Source organism: Bidens hawaiensis, unplaced genomic scaffold, assembly GCF_021521415.1.
Source record: "Bidens hawaiensis isolate Kalapana, Puna unplaced genomic scaffold, B.hawaiensis_p1.1 tig00009443_1, whole genome shotgun sequence".
NCBI lineage: Eukaryota > Viridiplantae > Streptophyta > Magnoliopsida > Asterales > Asteraceae > Bidens > Bidens hawaiensis.
The window spans coordinates 517,288-526,495 of record NW_027491698.1 but is presented as its reverse complement, the minus strand read 5'-3'; the positions used below and the strand labels follow the sequence as shown (position 1 = coordinate 526,495).

The window sequence follows — 9,208 nt, the reverse complement described above, 5'->3', positions numbered from 1 at the left end:
TCACTAGCTTAGGTAGTGGTTGCTAGAATATAAAGTTGTTTTAAGGACTTGAACATTATACGAATCAGTTGAGTCAAAATTATCATGATACGCCGGTTACAAAATGAGGCAGACAAGATAAAATTGATGAATATATACGCTGGTTTTCTAATATCTATACTCAATCTCTTGTTTCATTTTTATTTTCGAAGATCAACAATTTTATGTTTTTTACTGATATTTCTAAATCGACAAACTTTTTTAATTTTAGATGTATCGCAAACATTCTTGTTAATCATTTTCTTTAGAGTTTTTTTACATATAATCACAATAATCCAACATGTTTCATTTTAAATCTTCCATAGAAATTTAGTTAGCAATTTATGACAAATTATACTATTTTGTTTATAAATAAGTTCCGATTTGTTACTTCATATCATATCATGCCTTTGTCGATGCAGCTTGTATCATGCTTACGTTTCACATTACCTGCATGATACATACATGTGTATGTAGATAAATACATATATGTAAACAAACATGTAAGTGAATTCTCCAAAGTTTTTTTAAATAAGGTGACGCATTCGTAAATTACTTACATAGCTTGTAACATGGTTGCTTAAAAGCAGGATCATCTTGTAGCGGCGGAGGATCTTCACCGAATATATACTCACAACTCATATCCTCAAAATCTACAACTCAATTTGAGTATACTTGGTTACATTTATTTGTTATGACTTATGAGTGAAGTTTTCATATTATGAAATGATTTCAAGATGTCTTAATTGGTACTATAATAATTATCTTTGTGTGTAGACTTACTTGGAACCATGTTCATTGGCATGCCAAATGTGTTCTTCATGAACTCTTGTGTTGGTGCTTTGCAGAGATTCGTACACATCCCCGCGCAATTACTCATCTCTAGAAACCTGATCGAGTTAAACCCAAATGTCGGTAAAATGTTATATGGCGTATACTAGGGCCTTTAACATGTATTCTAAGTGGCGATGTGATACAAAGAAGTCAAAACAAGTTGCACGAGATTACTATGTGTGAACTTTCAGTGTTGTTTGAAGTTATGTCTATTAGTCAACGACTTTTCACAAATTCTGATTAATTTATAAAATGAAATTGAAAGAATTTAAAAACTAAAGTCGGTACCTACATTTCTTTATATAGACAACGTTCTTCTCTTTAGCTCCTTTAAACTCCGATTCTTTTACCTTTAGTTAAAAAATAGAAATTTGAATTTAAATAATCTCAAGTATGGACGTACTATTGGCAAATGACAGTCTCACCACCGTCAACAACTACCACGTGAACATGATGAGTAAGATGGGACCGTCAATAGTCAACCCGTTAGTTTAGATTATTATTTACCAATAGTCCATAGTTTGGAATTTTTTAAATCATTTTCCTTAAGATCTAAAAAATTAGTAAAAATCGGATCTAAGATAAGAGTAGCATGACATAGATGAGCTACATAGGTGGTTTGTCTGGTTCAACCGACACTTTCCTTTTGTGTGTTTTATATAGCCAGAATGTATAATTTTTAATGATTTAACTCAGTGGTTTTAAGAAAAATAAATTTTAAACCCGTTGCCACGAAAGGTTTACTAAATAAAAATATAATTGTTAAAGGTTAAGAGCATTCTCAACATATTTCATATATTTTTTCGTATAATTTAGCTAAAAACACCATTTTATAAATTTAATAATCATTTTTCAAAAATCTTTCACATTCTATTTCTTATTTGTATCCATAAATTCTTTTTGTTATAATTTTTATCTATTTTCTCTTGTTATATAGTATATGGTGATTGGGCAATAGTTAAGATATTATATGGTATGGATCAAAAATGAACCCCTATATTTAGGGTTGTACTTTAGTTTTCATATAACTCATCCATATAATAGGAAATGGATTAGAGAGATGATTTTGATGATTTTCTCAAAATTTACCAACTTATATGGGTTTAACAACTAATTTAGAGAATGAATTGGGAATGCTCTAAACCCTTAAAACCTTTTTTGTATTTTCATTTAAAGAAGTCCAATAGTTTGTTTTTAAATAAGCTCAAACACTTCCCCATTAAAAAAAAAGGCCCATTTTGTTATTGGCATGTAATAGATCACTATTAAAACTCATATTTGTTATTTGGTTTTTAATACTCTTAAGTTTAATATGTTGGTTGATAACGCTCTCAACTTTCACTTTATCACCCATGATCACTCCTAACTTTGACCATATTTGTTTTTGTCATTCCCTCACTAACGGACGGCTAGTATCGTTAGTGGAGATGCCGATGTGGATGTTTATTTAACTGAGTTGTGATGGTCAGGTATTTTGTATATATATATTAGTGTGTTAATTGTGTAGTTTTATTGAGTATATTGTTAGAACTTTGGTACTTCATACGTGCTTTTGTATTTCAGATTATTGATCGTTAAAGATGCTATATTGGAGACTTATACGAGCATGGAATGATATCTCGGGAAGACCGGAACATTATTTGAAGTCTTGGGAAGTGTTAGAAGGATTCGTGAAGAGTTTGGATGAGAAATCATACGCCGATGCTAAAAATAAACAAAATGGGTGGACAGCAAAACGTTAAGAAGGAAAACAAGCATATCCTGGGCTAAAAGATGAGTTACGAGACCCATAATATATGAATTTTGGGTTTCTCAATTAGAGAGATCCAAAAAATGTGTATCGCGACCACATGAGTATATATGGCCATCGCGATACGCGAACGACATAAAAACGTGAACAAACGAGGTTTGGCCTATATCTTCTATTTTACGAACCCTAAACCATGATTACGACATCCAACCGCTATTAGACGATTTTGGGTGAATTCCAGGGCTACCAATTAACTCTTGATCAATCCTAAAGTTTGAATATGATGAGGCATACAATTGCCCTTAGTTGATTCACCCCTGGCAGAGACTGTTTGATAACTAGTGTCGTGTGTTTGCGGTTGTTGATGCCTAAGGTTTAACTTGTTAATCAATATGATTTGATATTTGACAATTAATTTCTTAAGTGAACATGAAATTATTGTTTATTTACTTGCTTGAACCCCGGGCGTGATATGTCTTTGTTAATTGCTTGTACTTTGCTCAGTTTACTTGTTTAATATTAAAACTAAATCTTTTACTAGTGTGATAAGCACTCTTGACAATCACTTCATAATTCTAAGAACTAGTTGCACGTTACGCTGACCACATACTTCACGTGGTTCGATACCCTACTTACTCTAGTTTGCTTAAGGTGATTTGGAACTTGATTATTATTGTTTTTGACTAGATTGAGACAGTTTAGGATCAAGTTGGCATGCTTATGTTTATATGTGGGTCCCACAAGGCCATCTCATCTTCTTATTATTCTTCATGTGGTTGAGATTAAATCTGATTAAAAAAATTAAGTAAGAGAGAGAATAAAGATGTACAGTAATTGTGTTAATTTAAACGTCTGTTACACCTATGTAAAATTCGAATCGGTGCATAAAAAATGTTGTAATTTTTCTACGTACATGTAACCTACATAAATTACGTATATGTAAAAAAATTAAAAAAAAAGTTTGGTTACATTCAGTTCTTTCGAATTCTTAAAACTCAAAGTGATTCAAAAGAAATCAACTATATCTATCTATATATATATATACAATCACACACCACATACATGCATACATATAAAATATTTTTATTATCAGCGACAACTAATTCAAATTTATAAAAATATTTTTAAAATTTTTCATCGATAATCTGTTAGTGATATCCATTGTTGATCGTTGTAAGCTATTAATCCAACTCCCTTTCTCCATAGGTGAAGAGCCCTACTTACATTGAGGATATATTGGTGGTTGTGTAAGTATCTATGATTATTAATTATAGTGGGTAAGAATGTGCTTTCCATGAAATTTTAACACCGTACCCATAAAGCAAGTAAAAATAACTAAAGATTATTTTATTGTAACTTTTTTTTCGATAGTTGTCAACTAGTCCAACTATCTAGTCTCAAAGCTCGGGGTGAGAGAGGAAGAAGGCTAAGCTGGCTCAACTCTTTTGAAGGCCTAACATGAAATGAGAATTCGACGTCTTTTTTGAATTTTATTATTATAAAGTAAAATAACCAACCACGACTAATATGTTTGTTTTTTTAAACAACTTAAGAATCATTTTTATCATCTACTATGTTTCTTTTTGTATAACTTTGAGTTAAATTGAAGCTTCTATTAAATGAGGAACTGAAGTCTAACTTGAGTTTACTCTTTCTATAGTTGACCCTGAAAAAGACGAGGAACACATAAAAGCAAATATTAAAATATGTACTTCAACGTGGTGTGCAAAAGTCCCCATAGTACATCCATCAAAGCACATTTTGACCATATAGCTAGGTTAAGATTTTATTTATTAAATTAAGAACCTATATCTGGCTAATTGAATTACTAGTTTAGGTTTTATCTATTTTTGGATTATATATATATAAATCATACATAGGTTTTTGATTTTTTGTTATATTTTAAGATTAACTGATTACTTAAACAAAGCATAATCCTTCCCTTACTTGTTATACCTTATTCATTAAACTTTGACTTCTTTCAACAGTGTTATTTGATATATTACTACCCTTTAATATTTTTAAAATTTTATTACCTCCCTTTAAAAGTTTTATTTTTTTATTACTATAATGTTTAATTTTTATTTACATTTGTTTCTCTCGCTTTGTATTTATAGTCCCATATCATAATACTATTAATTACTATAATTGTCGACGTATTATTATATTTATAATACTATTTATAAATATATGTGTGTGAGGGACCGATACTAATATTGATACAACTAAAACTAATATAAAAATATTTATAATATTAGCAATGATAATAATAAAAATAGTTAATAATGACAAAATAGTTTTTAATTTGATATATTTAGTGAAGACTATTAAGTGAAACAAAATGTTGGATAGACTAATATGTATGTAAATAATGTTAAGGTAAATGTCAATTGATTTGATAAGTTCAAGGGGGTGTACATTTAATAAAAATTGTAAGAAAAAATATATGTTTAGCAACTCCCTTAATTTTAATTAACTAGGATTTTGGGACCTGTGCTTTGTGCTTCGCGACGGGACCATTAAATCGAACAGAAAACATAAGTAGAATTATAAACTCGTTGCAAATCGATGCGAAGCCAGTCTGTATCAAGTTACGACATCGAAATTAAATAAAAGAAATAAACCCGTCAATACCAAAATACAACAAATCATATCATATATAGAACCAAAAAAACCTGCACGTTACAGTTGTGAACTAACACAAATTCGGTTAGTATCAGCGGTACCAACACAAATTCATAAACATAAATTAGTAAGCCAAAAAATTATTTTAAGATATCAAACGTTGCAACGAAAACCATGCGATAATTAGATATTTTTAAATTATGAAAAAAGTTTCGGTCATTGTAAAAACGATACATGTGAAGCCGATACGTGCCCAAATTTATTATGTAGCACGCAACCCGATACTTGCACAAAATTACTATAAAATATTACTAAGCAAAGTTTAAGAAAATCATTTAACCAACCGACAAATAAAACATGTAACGCCGTTACTTACCCAAATTTAGTGTTTAAAAATATAATTTGTTAAACATTTTAATTAGTTTAAACAAAAAGAAAAATAAAAGAAATAAAAACCATTATTTGTATTTATGAAATTAGGGAATTAGGAGTTAATGATTTAGTGGTTATAATTAATAAAGTATTAAAATATTGAATAGTAAATTGAATAGTAATTTTGTGAGGAAGATTGGATCTCCTATTTAATATATATATTAATTGGTACTTTATCTATGTATCTTTGTTTAGTTATTAGTTTATTATTATATTTTTAGAAAGTATACGTGAGAGGAACACGTTTTTTTTATCATAGAAAGATACATTATTAAATGAATATTGGATTTAAATAATTTTAACTGTTATTTATGGTTGGCAATAATCTTAACTAACGAAATGTTTTGTGATATTCCGATTCTTCAAACAATCTCATAGTAACACAGCTGCCTAACGATGATAATTCTTTGATGATTCGAAATGATTGCGTGTCATAAAAGTGATTATGTGACACGCAGGTAGCAAAAACGATTTGTCCCCCTTTCTCACTATCATTGTACCACCGCAACCATGGCAGCCACCATATGTGACGTGAAAAAATATTTGTTTTGAATGTTGATAAAACCTTGGCGATGTAAGTTTATCAAGCTTCTCATTGAAATTTCTTTTATATTAATGAAAGAAAGTATTACTTATACAAAACACTAATCACACTTATAACGTGCTTTGAATACATTGATTCTTATTTGGTTACATATAGTTCTTCTTAACATGTTATATGTTTTATTAATATTGATTAGAGTTTGACTTATAGATATGGCTTGGTTTGATGATTCAGCGTTATGTTTAGCTGTGAGATTCCCTTCTGATCTTATGTCTTAGCAATGTAAGTTTGTAAAAATTCTCATTAAAATTTTGTTTATTTCTCAAAAAGAAATTTAATCACAAAAAACATCATTCACAATTATATCAATTATAACATGCTTTGAATAAATTGATTCCTATTTCGTTGCATATAGTTTCTTCTTAACACGTTATATATTTAGCATTAAGAGTTTGACTTAAATTAGAGTAACATAGACACATAGATATGGCTTGGCTTGATAATCTGGCGTTATGTTTTTAAGATTCCTTTTGGATCTTATTTCTTGGCTTGATGATCCGCCGTGAAATTTGGCCAAGAAAGAGATGGTGAGAGCTATTATATATGTTTGTAGCATGGTGGGTTATTTGAAAGCTTCGGATTGACATGGTTTTCTCATAGTCGTCTAAATAGAGAATTGTTATCTAATGAAGTTGTTTATTTGTCGCCTTATTGATGCTCAAGTAGGAAATATAAATGTAAATTATCTTGGATAGAGTGGTTCATTTTTCGTCTGTCTAGTGCTTTTAAGTTTTAATACGTGCCCGTTCAAAAAAGAAAAACATAGACACATACATACCTTGCACGAGCCGACAAGCCAAGCGAAGAAGATGGTCGTGAACGCAGCACAAAACTCTCTTGAAAACTTACGAGGTGGTAACAGTTTTCTGAATTGGGTAACATAACAAAAAACTCAAAACGTTTTTTTAATTATGTTGATATATTTGATCGGATTGATATTAAAATTTTTAGTCTTTTGATGTATTAGTTTAACTTGGAATAAAAACTTCATAAAACGTATTATAACAACCAAAAAGAATTAACTTGCCGTGGAGATGTAAAATGGAGGTGTAGCATCCAGAAGAACCTTGCCTATAAGTTGGCGCTATTCGATCGGGTCGTAGCTCTGAAACACCGCTCTAGATGCCACCATCAAGCTATCGTACCCGTTCTCCGAGTTTTTCATACCTGCGGTTTTCACTCACAACATGGTGCATGAATCCCTTGAGTCAGTTTTCTCAATTAGATGAATAAATAAGTAGAGATGATAATGGACTAGGTTCGGTCAGGTATTACATATATGTTTTTTGTACCATTATAATTGTTGTAAAAATTTTTGTTTATATAACTATTACAAATTATGGGACGGTTCAACAGGGAACTTCAAAAAAGTAAGGAACTAGGAAATCATGTATTTTACATGTAAAAAAAAATAGTATAAGCTCGATTTCAAATGTAAAAATTGTTTTAGCATAATTTTTTTTTGGAGTTTTTGCTTATAAATAATACATGTTAAAAACATTCCAATAAAAAAAATTATTTTGTAAAAAATACTATTTTTTACCCTTTTTTTAACTTTTTTTCTAATAAAAACAGCTTTTACATTTGTCTATACGTAAAAGCTCAATAAAAGATTATGTAAAAATATGTTTTCTACATGTAAAAATGAAATTTTTATTATTTTTTGTAACATGTAAAAGACATGGTTCCTATGTTTTCCATTTTTTGTGGTTCTCTTTTGAACCTACACCTAAAAATTATATAGGTGTAATAAAAAATAATTAACAATATGATTTTTATATAACTTTATATATAAATGCTTCATTCACAACATAAAACCCAAATAATACAAATTAACATATATCCAAAACAAAATTTAAACTTCCATATATAAAACCTACTAAAGTTCAGCATTAATAGACAAGTGTTTTTAGAAAATAAACTTAAAAATTTTAGGGTGTAAGATTCGGGTAAACGGGCATGTTGCTTCAGGTAATCAGGTCGGGTATCACCTAATTCAATACTAGTCTCATACACACAATATACATTAAAACTAATCTCATACCTGGTCCTATAGACGTCGGGTAGGGATGGCAACGGGGCGGGTTAGGGCCGGGTATTGGCAATCCCATACCCGTACCCGTTTGTTAAAACCGTGTCCCATACCCGACCCATTACCCGTCGGGTATATGTCGGGTAATTACCCGTCGGGTATCGGGCATACCCGCGGGTATCGGGTATACCCGTTGGGACTTTCAAGCAAATTTTTATAATCATTATAATTATTTTATACCATTTATTCATACAACAATTCTTACAAATTTAAATATAATGCACTACATATATAAAAGAATAACAATAAATAAATAATATCGTTATAATTTTTTTATAATTTTCTATATATATGCTTCACAACCTATGAAATACAAAGAATTTTTCGGGTATATAATTCGGGTATATGGTTCGGGTAAATGGGTATGTGTATTCGGGTAATCGGGTCGGGTATCATTTAATCCCATACCCGGCCCGTACCCACGAAAAATTGTAAATCCTAATCCCATATCTGGCCCATACCCATCGGGCCTCGGGTATACCCGTCCCATTTATTTCAGGTTTCGGGTATACCCGTCGGGCTCGGGCTTTTTTGCCATCCCTAGGTGAGACATACATGTACCGGATGTATCGGATATACTCACTTGCTTGAATTGTTTTTTTCCATTAATTAAATAGGTCATGCTCGTGAATATGTTTCTCGGATTGTCTTTATATATTACTTCTATAAAATAAGAACTAATATGAAATATAGCACACATAAGAAAAAAGAACTAACCCGAGGCATCTTGAAGTGCTTGGGAAAGGTAATTAATGGCAACACGATCAAACCAATTGTCTTTATAAACCGTATTTGTTGTGGTGATACCATTACTATTAAGCATGACTCCATCCATCCTCTTTGGGACATTAGT

The 9,208-nt window shown here is 30.5% G+C and overlaps 1 pseudogene across 1 annotated transcript; it reads right to left on the bottom strand.

The window, feature by feature from the left end:
* Positions 1–377: 377 nt before the first annotated feature.
* Positions 378–9,208, bottom strand: LOC143532315 (beta-carotene isomerase D27, chloroplastic-like; annotated as a pseudogene). The gene is made up of 7 exons (XR_013135154.1): positions 9,073–9,208; positions 7,287–7,430; positions 7,042–7,154; positions 1,141–1,202; positions 802–908; positions 579–671; positions 378–468 (listed from the first exon to the last, which is right to left on the bottom strand). The product of XR_013135154.1 is annotated as a beta-carotene isomerase D27, chloroplastic-like (transcript).